This window comes from Culex pipiens, chromosome 2 (genome assembly GCF_016801865.2).
Source record: "Culex pipiens pallens isolate TS chromosome 2, TS_CPP_V2, whole genome shotgun sequence".
NCBI lineage: Eukaryota > Metazoa > Arthropoda > Insecta > Diptera > Culicidae > Culex > Culex pipiens.
Genome location: NC_068938.1, coordinates 27,176,740 through 27,193,264, shown reverse-complemented (window position 1 = coordinate 27,193,264; position 16,525 = coordinate 27,176,740). Strand labels below are relative to the sequence as shown.

Genomic DNA, 16,525 nt, shown 5'->3' with positions numbered 1-16,525 from the left:
CAACGAGTTGCTTACAACATTTTTTGCAATTCCAAAAAACGCTTATTTAATGGAATTTTATGTCAAACATTCATGTCAAACATTCATGTGTTTAGTAAGATAAGTACGCTGACCATGGGGACGCGCTGTCTTGTTTTTGCATGTTCATTTTCATTTCTTTTATTTCGCTGTTTGTGTGCATGGGGTGATTGTTGTTGTTGTTAATTTCTTTATTTCCGGCAGCTTTAACCTTTCGGTCATTCGCTGCCCCATGGGGTGATTGGTTATTATAACTTTTAGGACATCATAAGTGCAGTGCTTCTGGGGACGCGCAGTCCTGTTCTTTTCGCGATAATTTTCATCGTAAATGATCATAAAAATTTATTCCAACTGGCATTGATCGATTATATGAAGAGTAAAGTGTCATTTATTTACTATTTTTGAAATTTGCTCGCGTTATCTAAATTGTAAAAATATACTGATAAGTCCAGCCCATAGCACTACTGCTCGGCTGGCACGCGTTCGATAAAAAAAAAACTTTTTAAATAATCAATTATCTATCTTTCCGCAGCCGGCTGCCTAAGATTTAAAAATTTCAACCGATAAACAAAATGCTCATGGTCACATCACTGCCACTCGTGAATCCTGACCTCATACCCATCTACTAACCCCCACAAAACTCATGTGATACTTTGTCGGAGAAGCAGTCGATTGGGCGGTCTCTATCACTCAAGTATCGGACTAACATTCCCATCCACTTCCCCGTGACCCTACCACTGGTCGTGGCCGGCGCCGGTATTGATCAGCATGATAGGGGCCTTTGAGAAGTTGCGAAGCGAGGAAAGATAGCTCCCACTTAACTTTCACGGCTCGTGGATGTAACTTCTGGAGGTCCTGGTCAATAACGGAGTAGCAACTGCGGGTGGGCACCTATGCTTATGCTATGCTTATGCTTTAAACATTCATGTGTTTAGTAAATTCATCGTTCAAAACAAAACAATATTGAAAAATGTTACTTTTCGATACTAGTGCTGAAAAGTTCATTTTTTCAACACCCATTCCAGTGCTGAAAAGTTGAACTTTTCAGCACTGTTATTGAAAGGTTTTAATTTTCCATTCTGTTATTTTTGGTAGGGAAAAGTAGGCCGTTTCGTTTCTCCAGAAGGGCAGGAAAAGTTGACAGTTTCACTGTGGAATTGTAAAAAAAATTATGCAAATTATTAGCTTAAACGAAATTTTCGAAATTTCATGCAGAGGTGTGCTATGAATCCTTAAAACAAATAAATTTCATTATAAGTTTGATTATTTTATATTCTCTTAGACTTTATTGATACATCAGTTTAAATTTTTGTTCAACAGAAAATAAAAAAAAAAACTTATTTTCATAGTTAATTAGTTGTCTTTATAACCGAGCCTTTCAGCCATAAACGCTGGTTCGGCTCGGGATAATTTTCATTTTAAAGCAGGTCATGTCAGCCAGGTTTGTATTTTTTTGATTCTTTGAGGATCATTTCCCTTTTTCCTTTAAAATTTAATTAACATTGGAGAGGAATTAGAACGGAATAGACTTAACACCTTATAATGTGGCCCTCTTAAACCTTTCGGTTTCGTCAACGGATCCACAGGCGTGTATCGTTCTTTTTGCGACAAGACTCCGCCTCCCGGGTCTCCTAAGTGTGAAGGTATGGCACGGGGAGAGAGCACCGGAACCTATATTAACACTTAGAATTTTTGCGTCTACCTCGGGATTCAAACCGGCGACCTCTGGATTGTGAGTCCATTGATCCACAGAGGCAGACAAGAGGAATCAGAAAGTTTTCCTGATTTAACAAAAAAAAAAAAAAAAAAAACATAGGATCATCATTTAACAAACTTTTAGTTCCTTCATTGCTCATGTTGAATTTGGCTATAGGTTTATTTTTTAGTAATTTTGTGTTTTTTTTTAGAAATCGAGTATATTGAAATTGTATTTTATTTATACCAATTTATTTTTCGATTAGAGTATTCGTTGTTGACTTTGATACTTTATTAAACCTTTACTGATCTTTTTTGACACCAAAAAGAAGGAAATATTTGCAATATTCGTTAAGTTAAATTTCAATTATCCTTTATATTTTCGTTTGGTTTCAAAATTTGTTTTTTTTCCTAAAATTTTGATAGATTTAAAACAGTCGATCTACAATTAATTGACAGGCCATGATAGGCCAATGCATTTCAATCAAGTATTTTAAATTTTCATTGTGAAAACTTGTACAATTGATAGTTAAATGTGAAAAGTAGATTGTTAAACGTTGTTTTTTTGTCAATTAGCTCACTTTTTGAATTTTCAATTTAGAATTTGGAAAAGACGTAACAGTAGAGGTTTTTTATACTTGCATTGTTTTGATACTAGCATAATGCCGTTGCACAATATTTTTTATAGCGTTTGTCCCTCGGGTCCGGTCGAGTTAAAATAAAAAAAAAATACGAAAAATCCAATAACAAGGCAGAATTCCACCATGATAAAAATGATGAAAAATATTTGCAACAGGTAATATCATAAAAAAACATTTTGTTCTGTTTTTTGCTGATTTTTTTTAATTAGCTTAAAATTCAAATCCCAGAATAAGTCAAATTTATAAGGCGTCATTCATAAAGTATGTCTCACTCTAGGTGGGGAGGAGGGGGGGGTCTGAGGAAGTGTGACATTCCATGTTATAATTATAGAAAAAGCATAACAGCGTGACGTACTTTATGGATGAAGCCTAACAAGCATCAATTTGATTTAAACTTTTTGTCCCTAAGTTGTCTTCGATGTCAAGGGAAGAGGGGTTTAGTTTATTTAGATCTTAAACAAAATCTTCAACATTTTCACACAAAGTGTATGAATCAAACACTTATGCTCAATTAAAAAGTTTACAATTTTTCATTAAATTAATGTACATTTTTTCAAGGGAAGCATGAACTTTAAGGCCCCAAGAAGTAACAACGTTTGGGAAAATTTTAAAGGGGAGTGGCAGAAACTTGCATTGAATTTGCATTTATGCGACGGATGAAATCATGAGATTCATATAAAATTAATGAAAAAAGAGGATTATGATAACAAAAATAAAGTTTAAAAAAAGGAATTGTTGTTGAAGAATAAGCAAAAAAATCGGAAACTTTTCCTAAACCAATCTAATACTTGATAATTTACTACTAATCGATTTCTAAGATGAGAAAAAATTGAATACAAATGAAATGTTTATGAAAATTCAAATAAAAAAAATGTTTCCCACTGGATTCATTTCAAAAATTCATCTAATGAAGTCTCGAGATCAATTTAAACTAGGGTAATCAATTCCAGACAGATTCAATTCACTGCATGTGAAAAAAAGATTCCTATCAAAAATCTCACATCAATCTGCTAAAACGTCAAAACGAAACAACTTCCAAAACACCCCACAAAACACTTCTCACCATCCGTCCGACTTCAATTATATAACTCTTCGTCTGGGGGCAGTTACCTTCCCTCCGCGCGCTTTTTGTTCCATTCATGATTTTTTTCTGCTGCTGCTGCTGCCAAACATCATTCATCACAGACGCTGGAGGTTGGTCGGTCAGTTGGTAGTAAAGTGAATGTATGCTGCGCTGCCACCTCACCACGCGGTCAAGTTCAGTGGGACAAACTGGCCAACAATCAAAGTTGAAAAAAAAACGAGGGTGGGGTGGGGTGGCTGAGGATTGGGCGGAAAAGCTCAAAGATGGACCGCATCGCGTCACACACCTTTGGAGGTTAGTTTGCTTTGAGTTATTTTTTTTTATTGGGATGTGGTGGTTGAGCGGTACCATAAGAAGGTGTTTGCATAGGCCATTTAACCCTTGAGACATGTTTTTTTGGTCATTTAGTTTCATTAAATAAAATATTATTTCAAAATTAGACAGAAAGAAATAAAATAATATGCAAATGAAAAAATATTTAGAAGAAATTTTTAAGAAGCAACAGTCAGATGAGGGTTGACCCGGTAAAGTACCGAGAGAGCCGCGGTAAAGAGTGTGTAATTGAAGTGCAAGGTTGTTCAATGAAGAGTGAAAACGCATTACCGCATGGTTGGTTGGTTGGTTCGCAGCCGTCGGGCGCAAACCTTGAGCTTGAAAAGTTGTTGGTTTAACCTAATTAAAGCGCAATTATGGATTTAATTATTCAATCATAAAACTTTGCGGGGTTTGTGAGCACCACAGAAGGTGAGATTTAAAGACGTAGCCATTGGTGGGGTGGCAAATTTGCACTTTTTTGCGAGATGGATCGGATGCGGTATTTTGCAAAGGGCGTGAGTTGAATAATTTTGTAATTATTTTGTTTTCATTAGAACTCGAAAACAAACTGACAAGGGTTGAGTTTGGTAACGGATAAAAAATCATTTGACTATTTTGCATTATTAAAAACTATGTTTTGATATAAAATTGCAAATTTCAAATAAAATCATTCATCCACTCTTTGTGGTATTGGAACATGGTTTTTGATTTTGATAAAAGCTCCAAGTATATTTTTTTCATTTGTTATTGTTTTAAAAATATTAATGTTATTGAATTCAAAGTTTTTTGGCTTTCTTAAAATATTGGACTTTAAATCGTACGGAAATCTCGTATTTATGAAAAAAATCGCTAATTTAGATTTTTTATAGAAATATTTATTTAAAATGATGTAGAAAGTTATTAAAAGTGTTTTTTGAAAATCAAATTTCAATTTATTTTTGGGTAATTCTCTACCAACTCACACGAAATCGGGAAAAGTTGCCCCGACCCCTCTTCGATTTGCGTGAAACTTTGTCCTAAGGGGTAACTTTTGTTCCTGATCACGAATCCGAGGTCCGTTTTTTGATATCTCGTGACGGAGGGGCGGTACGACCCCTTCCATTTTTGAACATGCGAAAAAAGAGGTGTTTTTCAATAATTTGCAGCCTGAAACGGTGATAAGATAGAAATTTGGTGTCAAAGAGACTTTTATGTAAAATTAGACGCCCGATTTGATGGCGTACTCAGAATTCCGAAAAAACGTATTTTTCATTGAAAAAAACACTAAAAAAGTTTTAAAAATTCTCCCATTTTCCGTTACTCGACTGTAAAAAAATTTGGAACATGTTATTTTATGGGAAATTTAATGTACTTTTCGAATCTACATTGACCCAGAAGGGTCATTTTTTCATTTAGAACAAAATTTTTCATTTTAAAATTTCGTGTTTTTTCTAACTTTGCAGAGTTATTTTTTAGAGTGTAACAATGTTCTACAAAACTGTAGAGCAGACGATTACAAAAAATCTGGTATATAGACATAAGGGGTTTGCTTATAAACATCACGAGTTATCGCGATTTTACGATAAAAAAGTTTTGAAAAAGTTACTTTTTGCGTTTTTCTTCGTTTCGTCGTCCGTGTCTGTCGCGGGTGACTATGAACGGCCATGATCGATGACGACCAACTTTTTCAAAACTTTTTTTCGTAAAATCGCGATAACTCGTGATGTTTATAAGCAAACCCCTTATGTCTATAAATCAATTTTTTTGCAATTGTCTGCTCTAAAATTTTGTAGCACATTGTTACACTCTAAAAAATAACCCTGCAAAGTTAGAAAAAACACGAAATTTAAAATGAAAAATTTTGTTCTGAATGAAAAAATGACCCTTCTGGGTCAATGTAGATTCGAAAAGTACATTAAATTTCCCATAAAATAACATGTTCCAAAATTTTTTACAGTCGAGTAACGGAAAATGGGAGAATTTTTAAAACTTTTTTAGTGTTTTTTTTTCGATGAAAAATACGTTTTTTCGGAATTCTGAGTACGCCATCAAATCGGGCGTCTTATTTTACATAAAATTCCCTTTGACACCAAATTTCTATCTCATCACCGTTTCAGGCTGCAAATTATTGAAAAACACCTCTTTTTTCGCATGTTCAAAAATGGAAGGGGTCGTACCGCCCCTCCGTCACGAGATATCAAAAAACGGACCTCGGATTCATGATCAGGGACAAAAGTTACCCCATAGGACAAAGTTTCACGCAAATCGAAGAGGGGTCGGGGCAACTGCTGTGTGAGTTGGCGGAGAATTACCCTTTTATGTTTGCTCCTTCTTTTTTTTCTTAATTCTTGAAATTGCTGATTTTATTCAAGAAATGTATTAGATTTTTTTTAAAGATTGCCGATAGTTTTTTTAATTGTTGTTAATTTTAGGGTTTAGTTTATTTTTTCCATGCTTAGTGAAATTTGGAGTATTTTTTAAACCTAACTTTAATTTTTTGATGTTTTTTTTTTAATTTTATGTATTTGTTTAAGCATTTATTATTTTATGTGTTGAGTTTATTTGAAGATATGTATTTCCAAGTTAATTTTATGTGTGATGTTTATATATACAAATTTTATTTCAATTTATTGTCTTCCTGATTCTAATTCCCCAAAAAAAAAACTGAGGAAAATATTCGTTGTTTTGCAAGAAATCGATATATTTTTGGGAAAATATATTTAATCGATTTTAAACCATCATGTTTATTTTTTTTGTTTTTTTTTTTAATAAGATGGTCAGTTTTAGGCATTTTAAAAATTTTGTATTTTGGAATCGCATATTGGAAAGAGCCCTGACAATAGTATTATTATTTTTTTAAATAAATCCATCAAAATTATGTAAATTTTTGACTGTAGCACAACTGTTACAATGTCAATAATATTTTTTGTATCTTTTTCTTTATACTTTTAAACTTTTTGTTTTGAAACATCTAAAATGAAAACTTACAATTCATTTCATACATGTTTATTGAGAAGTATAAAAATTAAGCTAATAAAAGATTCTTAACAAAATCTAAAACCATTAGTAAATATGGTCAAAAGAAATCAAATCATGAGAAACTCAAAAACCAGAAGAATAAACTTGTATTCAAGGGTAAAGGATAAAAGAATTTTTTTTCTAAAGCCTCTCAAATATGGCTACTAATTTAATTCAATGATTGAAGAACATTATAAGTTTCATGCAATAATTTTCGCATTTTAGTCAAATTTTAGAGGCTTGGTTTTTCAGTAAACCTAATGTTCACATTATTTTGGAAGTTTTTTCCTGTTTTTCATTACTTCTTTTGTTTTATCTTGTTTGGTTTATGCATGTTCCTGATAGTATTATGCTTATTCTGCTACATTCTATCATAAAATTGTGACTTTTTAGTTTTTTTTTTATATTTTTGAACAGAAAATTATTCTCTTTTTTTCTCTTTTTTATTTTTCACATATTCATTACATTTTATTCCATTTTAATTTAAATTGTTGAAAAAATAACTCAACTTTGTGAAAAAACATTGCCAAAGTTTACCTCTGAAATTACGACATTTAAAAAAAAGGCAAATTCACATTAACACTTTAACGATAAAAAATGATTTGAAATTCTTTTTTCGCTGAATTTGGTAATGGAAGTCCGCTGTTTTGATTTTTTATAAAAATCAACAGTGAAATGTTATAATTTTAAGAGTTTTTTTTTGTTTATTTTTAATAACTTCTATTTAATGTTAAATTATGAATGTAAAAAAAACTTTTCATTAGAAGAATCCATGAAACACTTCACATTATTAACTTTATTTTCCAGTAAAATCAGTTCTTCCAGATTTTGTTCTAAGAAATATCAAGCAGTCGTTACAAATCTATTCAAGCTACAATTTACTAACAAGATGTACAATTTGAATGCTTGTCAATCTTATACCTGCACTCCAAACTGTGTACGTCAGCCAGGCACAACGTCGCCGCCAACGTTATAGTTAGTTCCTTGAGTGATGCAAACGTAGTCAGAATCGTTCAGTTAATCGGTTATCTGACACCTGTGATGAACTGCACAGTTAAACCACTACGTCAGGTGGCGTTTTTACGCACTTAAACTTCTGAGAATGATATAGTTTATTTTTTAATTTAAATTTATGAAATTTATGTTTATACTTGTTAAAAAAAACTCCTTAACGTCTAAAAAAATATTTTTTCGGATAAACTGACTTTTTTGAAAATTAAATTAATCATCTTATTTGAATCACTGTGTTCATCCACGTCAATGCAGTGTTTATTTGTATGATAATTTCACCCTGCTAAAGCAGCAATTTCTTCAGCACAAACATCCCCACCGAAAAAAGCGTTGTTTTGCTCTAGCCGGTGTCACTAAATAATTGCTGGCACGAGCAGATTTTTTCTTCAAACTCACAACCAAGTGTACTAATTAGTACAACTTGGCTGAACTTTTGAGGGTGCCAATCGGTGTGAGTTTGAAGTGCTTGTTTTGGTAAATTGAAACGATATATATTTTTTTGTGTGACTAAAATTGTGCTGCTGTTGCCAAGCTGAGCAAGTCGCTACTTAAAAACGGGTTTAAGTCACTCCCATAACGTGTAACGGGGGTTTTTCGGGTATTAGCTAACTTATGATTTTTTTTTTGCTAAACCAATACCAACTTAACGGTAAATCTGTGTCAGCTAGTCGAGCCCATACAAAATGATTCATAAATCTGTCAATCATTAGACATTGACCCGTGTCGTGTGACTTTCGTGTGGCATGTCATTTGAGTTCCCACCAACACACGCAAGCACGCACACAAGTCTACAGTGAGACACAATCGATTATCTTGTTTGGCAAAAAAATGCTGAAATTTAGAAATGTTGAAATCTTTTTGCTTGCGTGTTGTGGCTTTTTTTGGTTTCATACACTAAGAAGATGTTTGATTTCGTGGAAAGATAATGTTGTATGCATAATGGTGACATTTTGTGTGCAACAACATCTTTCTTATGATTAAGAGATTCACTTTTGATTCTACTTTTATATCATTATTCAACATGCTTAAACATGCTTAAAAAATCGTGTTTGGTTTTTGGGGTTTAGCATGACTAATTTTATTTTTTGGAATTATTTTGTTCTGTTTTGACAACAATATGTTATGACGGAAGAGATATCATTCGAAAAAAACAGAAGAATTAAACCGTCTTCAAAGGCATTAAAAAGTAATCTAACATTGAATATATAAAATAAAATAGAAAAAAAAATAAAAAAAATGCAATTTACAATTAATATTTTTAAATCAAATTAGTAAATTTCAAATTGAATTTGAATGATATTGAGGGCACCAAATTTTCCGGATAATTTGCAGAATTTATAATTTTATTAGCAAATGAACTAACTTATACAAGCCAGCTTTGTCTCTCGACTGTGGGGTGACATGCAGACGAAACAAAATAATTTTACAGATTTTGAAAAGACCTCTAATTTTTAATCACATGATTTATGGCCGAATACTATTATACGAAAAACTATCCGATCCGTTACATTTTTATTTTTAAATCTATTTTGGGTTCATCAAATCTTTTTATCCAAATATTTTTCAGTTCTGATACGATTTTCGTATACCTCTTTTGATTTGGTTTAAATAAAAAGATGATATCTGATTTAATATAGAAAAAAATGTAAATTACCCGGATATCCGAAGTCCCAGCTCTAGCTTTAGCTCGAAACCGCTAAAAGATTGAAATATTACGTGAAAATATTTTTTTGTTGTATAAAATAAACACGTTTTTAAATATTTCTCGTTACTTTACTGTCAAAAATCGAGAGAAGTATCATTTTATGGAAATTGAATGTACTTTTTGTGTCAGTTCTTAACAATTTCGCAAAAAAAAATAATAGTTTTTGGATTTTTGTATTAAGCTGAAACTTTGTCCATCGATTGCTCAGGTCCAAATAAGCCATTTGTCATCAATGGTTTCTCCATACAAATTTGGAAACTGTTAAAAAAACTGCTTTGCAAATATTCGATAATCTTTATCTTGAGAAGGGATTTTCTGATCATTTAGGTGTCTTCGGCAAAGTTGTTATAAAAATTATTTGAAAAAATACGTAAGCGGAGGAACTAGTTAACCATTTTTTAAATTAACTTTATCACAAAAACTTGATTTCGACAAGCTTTATCCTCTTCTTTTTTTATTTTTTATATGTTTTAGTGCACAAAAAAATGCCAACTTTAGCGCTACAGGGTATGATGAACGATAAGTTTCTCGGCAAGTTTTGAATTTGAAAAATTAGTGAAAGTATAGCAAATTCCCCCGAAATAATTCCATTAAATGTACAATAGAAATGTGAAGTCCTTTTGAGTTTGAAAATATGAGATTTTTTTTTGAATTGTGTTTATCAACATCTCTGTGAAACAATATTGAAAAAGATAAGAAAATTCTCATTTTTTTCACATTGTGGCTGCTCTGGATGCTGCGATACGGCCTTGCACAGAATTAACGTTAAGAAAAATGTATAAATAATGATCATATTTTTTAAAGTTGAAGAGTAAAACTCTTGTTAAATTTCGCCATTTTTTGAAAAAAATATTTTCCAGATTTGAGACTTACCTTTCAGAAAAGACAAATGATTAGTCTTTTTGAAATACAAGTTGTGATTTGAAAATCTGAAAATATTTTTTTTAACGGAGAAATTTTCGCCATTTCTGGTATGTTTTCCCAAATCCCTGTAACTCAATCCATTTATTTCGTTAGTTTTTTTTGGGAATTGAAGAAAAAAATCCAATGACTAATCTCTTGAATGTTTGTTATGGCTGGTGCTTTGCTTGCAAAAATCATCCTGATTATGTCAATCAGCATAAAAAATTTGTTTATAAAAAATAGAAGTGAAGTTTTCAATCAGACAACACGCCTTTATGATTTTTTTTTGTTAATTTTACTTACAGAATATTTTTGATTTATTGTACAATATAGAATTATCAGAATTATTAAATATATAACTTGATAACAGCATGAAATATTTGTCCATATATAATAGAAAAACATATAACAAGATTAGACGAGGTACTCGATTTCAATAAAGGAATATTTATCTATTTAGTAAAAAAAGGCTAAAAGGTTTAATGCTTGATGCATCAGACAAGCATGCATTTTTTATATTGGTAATGACAAAAAATACCAAGGTATCAAAGAACAACATAATTAGAATGATTACTTTGCATGTGCATGTGAATTAAACATTTTTATCAAAGAAAATCAAATCTAGAGTAATGTTTCAACAAAGACCCATAAATATAAAAATAAAATGTTAAATTTAATTTCACTATTCAAGCTAACTTTTTAAATGAGACAAAAACCTCAAATGCCATTTTCGCCATTGTTTTCGGGATGAATTGATATATTTAAATTTATTTCTAACGATAACTTACTAAGAGCAAACAGCTTCACATGCATCAAATGCAATAACCGTTACCTTTAATCATTCAATTTGCTTTTTAATGATAACTAATAAATATAACTAATTATCATACACGCTTTTCTAGTTTTGTTCAGATGCTTGCTGATTAGTCTCCCAAGTCTAGCAAGTTCCAATTCCGGCATACGTCCAGAAGCTTTCCCTCACTTCCTCCAAGCACTTTTAACTAGAATTTCACATGCTTGCATGCAATGCCGTTTCATTCTCATCCACACGTAAACTATTGCGAGGGGGAAGACAATGCATTCATTAGCACAAACTCCGTCATATTCTCACCTTTTGAGCTGATCATCATCTTTGGGGTGGGGAGAGCTCATTGAGGTACATGCGATATTACTTCTCTACGGCACGAAATTTTCCACGTGTGATGTCTCGTAGTAATTGATGAAATTGAGTGATTTGAGCAGGAAAATCCACTCGAGAAAAACACTTCAGCTTTATTTCCCGACAATTTTCTAACGTGACTTGCGATTTAGGTCGGGGGTCATCTTCAGAAGCCTCAATTAAACGTTTCACTCTTGTTTGTCACGAGAAACTTGTTTTCCCAGTTAGTGTCTCACATTAGCGGTAGAGACTAGAGACAGTCTAGGTCTGGAAGAGGATCCCGTCTGAAACACGATAATTGCTGGGATTCCCCCTTTTCGCGATTTTTTTTCGTTCTTCTAGCAAACTCGTAAGCAGCGATAATCACGATCGATCGTGTCTGTTCTGTGCCGATATAACCTGAGATCATCATCATTTGATTGGCTGTCAAGTTGGCTGGTTGGTGGTAATTTTCCGACAAACTGTGTCACCCGGTGCCGGGTAGGTGTGTGTTTGTGATTAAATTCGTTTTAGCCGGGATCGATTAGCGATTGGTGGGGAGTTCTATTCGAGACGATCATTCGCACCAAAATTTTGAAACTCATGATGAGTCAATTTCTCAGAATAGTTGGAAATGTAAACATGTTATCGAATTCCAAATCAGATTTTTAGTAATGTTAAATGTTTGGAATAACTATTTTCTTTAATTAAATAAAAGTGAAATTTAATCAATATCCATTAAATATTTACAAAATAAAAAATATTTTTGAAAGCTTCTTCACTTGTTTTTAATCTTTGATTTTTCTTAGATGATTTTAATAAATAAAAGTTAAAATATATTTTCCAGCCTTTCATATTTTTTGGACGAATTTCATCAAAAGAATAATTCATAAATAATATAAAAAAAATCTTTGTTATTTCTGGTTACTTAACACTACACGTAACTGAAGCAATGAAACAAAACTTTTTTACGAAGACTTAGAACTACTTAGAATTACAAAAAAAGGTTAACATAAAAAAAAGTTTGATAACATATGAGAATAAAGATATTTTGGACAAACCCGATCATGTTAACCATATAAAATATTTTCGGATGATCAGTTCGTGGTGAAATATAAATGAGTGAGTTCCACGACTTGCTATTTGAATTCTTATATCACTTGTTAAAACGAAAAACACTATTTATTTAGTGATGCAATCGAAACGCTACGTAAAGTTCATGAAAAATCATTTACTTAGTGATGTGTTTTAAAGAGTTCAATGAAGTATTTTTTAAGATAATGTTTTCGTTGATATTAACAATCAGCAATATTTTAGAATTTGCCGAAATTTAAAGTAAAACATAACCCAACGTGAAAAATGGACACTTTACTGTAGCACTATTTTAATCATTGAAAATAAGATCTTAAAAAAACTTTTTTTGCAATCCATTGTCTTTTTTGTTTATATCTGCTGTTTGTCTGAATATTTGTACTTGCACTTATCCTGGCAAAAAAGTCAAGTTATCTTATTTGGGAATTATGAAAAAAGACCCATTCAAGTTTTGTTGTCATTTTTAAAATACTTTTATAGTTTTCACTATTTAAAATCATGGGAATAAATGATACTTAAAAAAATATATCTTTGCTTCCTTTTCATTTGTACATTATTTTGAAAAGGGCTAAAAATACGTTTAAGAAGATAAACGGTATGTATTTTTTTCCAGATACTTTAAGATTATTTGACTAACTCTCTCTTTTGCCTTCCTCACTGAGGTAAGGCTATAATCCTGCTCCAAAATTGAACTTTTTATTTTAAGCTCGAAAACCCACCTTGATGTATACATATCGACTCAGAATTGAAAACTGAACAAATGTCTGTGTGTATGTGTGTGTGTATGTGTGTGTGTATGTGTGTGTGTATGTGACCAATAATGTCACGCAGTTTTCTCAGCACTGGCTGAACCGATTTTGACCAAACTAGTCGCATTCGACTTGGTTTAGGGTCCCATACGGTGCTATTGAATTGTTTGAAGTTTCGATAAGTAGTTCAAAAGTTATGTATAAAAATGTGTTTTCGCATATTTTCAGAAGTTGAATAAATGGCAGTAAACTGAACCAAACATCATCATGCTATACATCGTTAGTTAGGTAATTGAAAGACCTTTCCAACGAGTCCAAAACATTGATAATCTGGCAACCCTGTCTCGAGTTATAACCACTTAAGTGATATTCATGTAATTTTTTGTAGCCGGATCTCACTTAAATGTATGTAAACAATGTCCAGATCCATCATCCGACCCATCGTTGGTTAGGTAATCGAAAGACCTTTCCAACGAGTCTACAACATTGATAATCTGGCAACCCTGTCTCGAGTTCTGACCACTTAAGTGATATTTATGCACTATTTTTGTAGCCGGATCTCACTTAAATGTATGTAAACAATGTCCGGATCCAGCATCCGGTAAGGTAATTGAAAGGCCGAGTCTAAAACATTGACCATCTGGCAACCCTATCTCGAGTTCTGACCACTTATGATGCAACTTATGAGCCCTTGAGTGATATGTGTGTTTATCACCCATTGTTGGAAAAGAGTGAGGAAGGCACCAACCACATAGGTGGATTAAGTTAGTTTTTTCAGTCAAAATGGTGTTATTACACTTTAAGTGGTTTAAAATTTCATTTATTTATGATGAATATAACTTAGCTCAGCAGCCATATTTCGATTAAACAAAGGAAATGTTTGCCAAAACAAGGTAGAATTTGGCACAAAAAAATCACTTTCATTATTCGGAAAAAATCTGATATTAAAACTGATGCTTCTGATAGAACAATAATTGAATGCAAAATCAAATTGTTTAGGAGTGATGTTTGTATGAAGCAGGTTGTATTGTTTTGATTTGTTTTAATTTTAAATCCAAAAAATCAAGATTTTCTGTAAACAATAATTTGTTGTTAACTTTTTTCAAATCATTTTTTTCAATTTTTTTCTGAGTCCACAATCATATTAAAAAAAATATATATTTTAATTGTTCTGCTACTAAAAGCAAAGACCTAGTTTTTGGAATTCTTTGTCACTGCCATGACATATTGAAGTTAGCTTGCATTTATGAATTTGTTTCATTATAATCAAACGTTTGATGACATAAAAACTACAATTTTTAATGAATGTTTTACATTTTCCCGTTTCCTTTCATAACAAACTCTATGTATTGAGAAAAATGTTAAAGTCACAGATGAATGGATCTTTCAAAAATCTGATATAAATTTGATATCCAAGGATTTAAACAGAATTGAATTAAAATTTCAAATAAATTAAATTTATTTGATACTCGTATAAATACTACAGCAAATTTAAAATAAAAGATCGTCAGCATGGCAAAAAATAAATAAATTTATATTCCCAGAAATTTTCGAAGCGAATGATTTTGTTGATATTGCAATTTCAAAAAAATAACAAGTTTTGAATTGAAGTTTTAAACAACTATATGCAAAAAATCATTCTGTTTTGCAGATTTCTATATGAAATTATAAAGAAAATTAGATAATTGAATGAAGTCAAATTGCATATATTCTTTTAAAGCTATTAATAAATTTAAATTTACAGAAAATTCTTTGAACCCAGAAATCATACATTTTATTTACAGAAATCGGTTGATTATAATTTGTAGAATTCGGATCGGTAAACCAGCAACGAAAACAAAAACAATTTTCCTTACAAACGGTTGTTTCCAAGATTTAGAGGGTTACTAAGACCTATTTCCACTTTTTGGTGGGATTTAACCTTAACATTTTCCAAAAATCCATTTTAAATCCTATTTAGAATCTTCAGAATGCTTAGGAAAGCAAACCCCTTAAATTTGAGAAATGTTTTGGTTTTAAAATCTGAATTATTTCTGTGACTTGCGAAATGTTTTTTTTTGTCCTTGGGTCAGCTTTGGCCAAGTTTATGACTTACCGTCATTTTTTATATGCAGTATTTTTTGTTGTATCTTAAATCATGTCCCAGTGAATCTTATTGCGACTTAAGTTTATGGTTTAAGTTTACTTAAAAAATAAAAATAAAACTTTCAAATAAACGAAAAAGTTACCGGGAAATTATTTAAAACAGCAAAATGGCAAAAGATAATGATTGGATGTTGTTGAACAAGCCATACACTAAGAATTACAAACCCATATTCTAAACAAGATAAATGCAAATATAATACTAAAAAAATATGAAGGAAAACATTAAACAATAGAAGTAAATGTATACCACCTCCTGAACACGGGAAAATAATAAAAGTTTTGTGGCTGATTTGTTCAGTTTGTGAAAGAATCAGATTAATAAATCGAGCTTAAAATATGTTCAAAGCTAAAAAGGTCTAATGGAAATGCTTGGAGTTAGAAAGGAACAAGCAATTTTGTTTGCTTGCTTATTTGATTACATGTTGTTTCACTGATTTTCGTTCTTCTTGTCAACACAACAAACAAAACTCCCTTCCCGATTGACACTTACCACATTGGGCGAGTTCACGCAGCCGGCACTCTCAAAACACCCTCAGCTGAATGATGCTCGATTTCCAACACTTCACAATCACTGCTGTTATTGTTTTCCTCGGTGATGTTCTCCTTCACTGTATAACAACTTGCGATTTGTTTGTATTTATCCAAGAATCCTCAATGAATCCTTTCCACAACACTTGGAAGCACTTTTCCGAAATTTCAGAACCACTTTTTCCTCACTGCGCAGCTGCAGCAAACAGTCCCGGCAGTAACTGCTTCCCGGTTGAAGTCGACACACCCACGCACGCACAAACTCACTCCCAGGAAAACACCCGCACTGCGACGTCTGGAAAACAGCTGATTTTCCCTCTCGTGGTGATTGACGGCACACTGTGGCACACAAGACGCTCAAGAAGTGCGTTCCTTCGCGATCAACTCCCCGAACACGACTGTGAACGGTTTCAAAGTATCGCGCGAAAACGACCTGCTCGACACTTTTTGAGTTGAATCCAGTTTTTAGGAAATCGCCTCGCAAAACTGGATTTTTTTCTCCAC

The 16,525-nt window shown here is 32.1% G+C and overlaps 1 protein-coding gene across 1 annotated transcript in view; it reads right to left on the bottom strand.

The window, feature by feature from the left end:
* The window catches only part of LOC120421294 (elongation of very long chain fatty acids protein AAEL008004), a 34,502-nt gene that overhangs the window by 17,863 nt on the left and 114 nt on the right, over nt 1–16,525 (bottom strand). The window contains exon 1 of the mRNA XM_039584485.2: nt 15,984–16,525. This exon is cut by the window's right edge and continues 114 nt beyond it. The gene's annotated coding sequence lies outside the window, so the exon portion shown is untranslated. The remainder of the gene's footprint in view (nt 1–15,983) is intronic.